The sequence below is a fragment of the Eulemur rufifrons genome, chromosome 30 (assembly GCF_041146395.1).
Source record: "Eulemur rufifrons isolate Redbay chromosome 30, OSU_ERuf_1, whole genome shotgun sequence".
Lineage (NCBI taxonomy): Eukaryota > Metazoa > Chordata > Mammalia > Primates > Lemuridae > Eulemur > Eulemur rufifrons.
Genome location: NC_091012.1, coordinates 87,843,634 through 87,848,934, shown reverse-complemented (window position 1 = coordinate 87,848,934; position 5,301 = coordinate 87,843,634).

The following is a 5,301-nucleotide window of genomic DNA, read 5'->3' as shown; positions in this document are numbered from 1 at the left end:
CCCCAGAATTTCCATTTGGATCTTTTTTAAAATTTCTCTTCATTGAAAATCTCTATTTGATGCAACATTGTCATTATATCTTCCTTTATTTCTCTAACCAAGCTGTACTTTACTTCTGTGAATATATTAGAATGGCTACTTTGCAATCTTTTCCTGTTAAATTCATTATCTAGTCATTCTCACAGTCAGTTTCTAATGCTTGTTTTTTTCCCCCAGTGTATGGGTCATATTCTCCTGTTTCTTTGCATGCCTCAATTTTTTTTTTTCAGAAACCGGACATTATAGAATATTGTAGCAACTCTGGGTACTTCACCCCCATACTTATACTTTATAATTATTTGCTTCTTTATTTGTTTAGAGACTGGCTGAACTATTTCAGTGAAGTCTATCTCCCTTCCCACTTCCCTGCTCCCCATATTGTTAAGTCTCTGATGTTCCTCCTCAGGATGGCACAGCTTTGATTATGCCATAGTTTCCTTGGGATGACAATGGTACTGGTAGAGTTCCTTCACTCTTTTTCTCTGACCACACACAGTTGTTAAACTCCTATCTTTACAACAACGCCTTGGAGCATAAATTCCACTGCAAACTAATCTAATCAAATCGTGGTTCCTTCTAAGGTCAGTGTTTGAATTTGTTCTGAACCCAGACAGGTTCCTCACAGTTGTTTTATTTCCTGGTTCTCTCCTGTGTCATTGCTGGGATATATTCTAGGTTGTATTTTCATTAGATCCATGAATCTCTTCCCAATTCCCTTTACCACAACCTCCACGGTTTTTGAGAGGGCTCTTAGTTTTTAAATGGCTCTATACTCTGTTACAAATGAATTCAGGTCCTTTGGGAGCTATCTGTTTTATAGTTTACCTCTTCTTCTCCACGCTCTCCCCACACTCAGGCAAATTCTCTAAGCCAGGGCTCTAAAGCTGCAGGTAGGAAGAATGGCAGGTTTCTCTCTGAGTGACACATGCACTCTAGGAGCTGAGCACTCAGTGGAGGGGTGGCAGTAGTCTGTGGTCTTCTCAGCTTACCTCTCTGATATGAAACCACTGCCTCATAAGTCAGGGAAAGGGCTACTAGGTCCCCAGTGTTCTCAGTGTACCATGCCCAAGTTATAGCCTCCATTTCACAAGTGGGGAGTGGGCAGAGGAAGTGAGCCCCTACCTGTTGACCACAGTTGCCCAGGACTTAGCTTCAGCAACAGGCAGCTGGGGGCAGGATGAGAAATGCAGAAGTCATACTCCTCCTGTGAAGAATGTCCTATAGTTGGGAGCTGGGGGAGAGAGAGTCCTATGTTCTTGCGTGCAGTAGTCTGGAGTGAAGTTCCTACTTTGCTAAACTGAGAGGGGGAAGAGAGAGAGAAGTCTTGGTCCTTCATTTGCTGTTTGTCCTTGGGACCATTTCCAGAGGCTTTAAATGTTTTGTCTTGTTTTTGTTTTTGTTTTGTTTTGTTTTATAATTTCACCAGTTATTTCACCAGTTTTACCAGGGAGCAGGTTAGCAGAGCTACTTACACTGTCATGCCAGAAGTCAATTCCTCAGAGCTCTGTCTTTAAACCTCTTCTTTCTTTTCTGTCTATATCCACTTCCTTGATTCCATCCAGTCTCATGGCTTTAAATATCAACTATACACTGATGTCTCTCGAATTTATATCTCCTGCAAGAACCTATTTCCCTAAACTTGAGTCATATACTGTATCCAATTTCTTAGTTAACATCCACACTTGGATATCTAATAGGAATCTCAAATTTAACTTGTCCTAAATTGAACTCTTGATCTGAACCTCATCCTAAAATCTGCTTTATCCTTCTCACCCCCTCAAGCCAGGTCCAAGCCACTATTATTTCTCCCCTGGATTATTACAATAGCTTCCTAACTGGTCCTCTTGTGCCTACCTTCAACATGGGTCTCCTTCCTTCTACCTCTTAACATGCCAGAGTGATCCTGTCAAAAACCTAAAGTATATCATGTTACTCCTCTGCTTAAAACCATACGATGTCTTCCCATCTCACAGAAAAGGCTTATGCTCTTAAAATGGCCTAAAAGACTCCACAATATCTGCCCACACCCTGCCCCATTTACTCCGTGACCTCATCTGCTATTACTGTTGCCCCTCGCTCACTCTGCTCCATTCTATTCACTCTGTTCCTCAATACACCAGCCTTGCTTTTGCCTCAGAACCTTTGCACGTGTTATTTCCTCTGCCAGGAAGATTTTTTTCGTGCTCACTTTGGCAGCATGTATACTAAAACAGGAACACTTTTCCCTCAGCTATTCCATAGATTGCATTCTTACCTCCTACAGGTCTTTGTTCTTGTGTCTTCTCAAAGACGGCTTTTCTGACATCCCTATTCAAAACCTCTGCCATCACTCTCTAATCCCCTTCCTTGCTTGCCAACAATTAACATAATATATGTTTCACTTATCTATTTTGTATATTGTCTATCTCCCTGCCAATTAACTGTAATCTCCACGAGGGCAAGGATTTTCTGTCTTGTTCACCACTCAACATCTAAGAAGAGTACCTGGCACAAAGTTGATTCTCGATAAATATTTGTTGAATGAATGAATAGGTTTCAATGAAGGTAGGGAGCATAAGGGCACTTCTGGGATGGGAGAATATGGCATAGAAATAAAAGGCTTGAGACCTCTTTATTTTAATCACAAATTGGGCACAAACCAGCTTTGGGCATGTATGTGGGCTCAGATGTGCCTTAGTGCCCAGTACTGATTTTTCCCCTATCATCCAGTCAAGTAATTAGGTATTTAATCTGTAAAGCACTTGACTTGGGGCATGACAATGCTTTCCAATGGCCATGGGCATAGGCCCCTACTCACCAGTTCTAAACAAATTAGTGGATTTCCAATTCCCTCCATGTTCTACCAACTGTTGTAGTCACATGACTTTGCAGATTAAGGGGAAGAGGATGAGGTTGGTGGGGATGGTGTTTGGAATATAACTGCTGTGGGCCTGGGGCAAGAGCCAGAGTTCAGCCCCAATCATTACTTTTCTCAGAACTTCAATATCCCACTCAGAGATCTTCTACAGACATGCCATTGTACAAATCTCTCTCTTTTTTTTTTAAGTTCAGAGTATTACAGGAGTATAAACACTTTGGTTACATAAATTGCTTACAAATATCTTAATAATAAAATAAAATCTGAGATCTGCAAGGGACCCTGAAGCCCTATTTCTACATTTAATGAATGAAGAAGCTGAGGCCCACAGAGGGGAAGAAACTTGCCAAAGTTCCTACATATAGCAAATGGAAGAAATTGAAATCCTTGCTTTGTGCATCCTAGTCTGATACTTTTTCAAGTAGGAGATAGTGATTTCTTTCTTGTGGGGTACCCCAACTGATGAGAACCCCTAAAATCAGCAGAAATATTTTAACAGAAGCCAAATGCAATATAATATGTGGTGCCTATACTTACCCAGGGAATTTCATCTCAGCAATAATTAAGGGATATGTATTGGGACTTTGCAAGCAGGTACATGCTAGTTCACAGTCTTCCAGCTTAATTTTAACAAATCAAAGCCAGAACACATATAATTAATCTTGTCAATCCAATTCACTGATAAGTAGGTGTGATACTGCAATTTGCAAAGTAGGAGTTTAATCAACTGCAGTATTACCTCTTTCCTTTTGCTTTTCCTTTTAATAGAAGCTTCAAGTTTACACAAGTGCTTTGACAGTGGGGTGATCTGGAAATATGTTTCTTTCTGTTATAGATTGGGTGCCTCTGGAAACAGACTCTAGTAGAGATCTGTGTGCAGGAAGTTTATTGAGGAGTGCTCTTGAGACTAACACCTGAGAGGGAGTAAAAGAAGCAGGATTGAGTAGAAGGAGCAGTTGCAACCGACTCAGCCAACTTCATGAGGAGTTCTGAGGTTGAGATTGTCATTCAGAGATGTTTCAAATTGAAGCAAGAACGCTGAGTCTTTGTATCCTCACATGGACCTGTCAATGATGCAGAATAGAGCAGATCCCTCGGCCTGGGGAGGGAATTAGTTGTGAACCTTGGCAGGCAACATTTCAGGCAGCTACAGGCATGAGTGTTTGAGTCCTTCATGGAGAATGAGGGTGGCACACCAGAGTACCCACCACACTTTCTGTCCTTTAGATTTGGCTCCCGTTTACTTCCCCACACCACTATCTTCAAATGCTTTCTTCACTCATACCTTGCCTTATTCTTTGCACTATTAACCCTGTCACAGGGTTCAGCAGAATTGGGCTCTCTTTTTTGGTTTTGCAATATGGCTTTTGTTAATAATTAAGATCTGCAGGCAGGAAGAAGTAAGAGGGACTGACCAGGAGCTGTAAGCTGGAAACCATAACACCTCAGTTCTTAATATATAAATTTCACAGGTTCTCTTTTATGCCTTTTATACAAGGGATACTCTTTTATATAAAATCTGTCTGTCCTGCCCCACACACCTTGCCAGGGATTGTTTAGGATCTACAGAGAAGACTGCTTTGTACTCACAACTAACTTCATAAGGCTGGAAATATGTATTTGGAAAGTGATAAAAAATTTTTTGAAATCCTGCAATTTATGACAACATGGATTAATCTGGAGAATGTTATACTAAATGAAATAATCCAGACACAGAAAAAACAAATATTGTTTGATCTCACTTACATGTGCAATCCAAAAAAGTCAAACTTATAGAAGCAGAGAGTAGAATGGTGGTTGCCAGGGGCTGGTACAGGGGGTGGAACAGATGTTGGTCAGGATACAAACTTTCAGTTATAAAATGAATAAGTTCTGGGCATATAATGTACAGTATGCTGACTATAACAATACTGTATTGTACACTTGAAATTTGCTAAGAGAGTAGATCTTAAGAGTTCTTACCATATACACACAAAAAAATAGTAACTGTGAGATGATGGATGTGTTATAGCTTTATTTTGGTAATCATGTCTCAATGTATATCAAATTACAATGTATACCAAATCATCACATTATATACCTTAAATATATAAATATATAAAATTTTTATTTGTCAATTACCTCAATAAAGCTGGAAATAAGCAAGCAAACAAACAATATTTTTGAAAGCAGGGAGAGTAAATAGTAAAGAAGATATATATTTGTAAAGATACCCAAAAAGACATTTTGAGATTCAAGATAAGAAGCAAGGTAAGGTATATATCTGAAAGGTAATACAGATACAGATATTCATTTAGAAAGAAAAGCGAATCACAGTATTTGTTCGGAGCATTGACTATCTTTTTTTTTTTAACAGATGGGGTCTACATTATGTTGCCCAGGCTGGACTTGAACTCGTGGGCTCA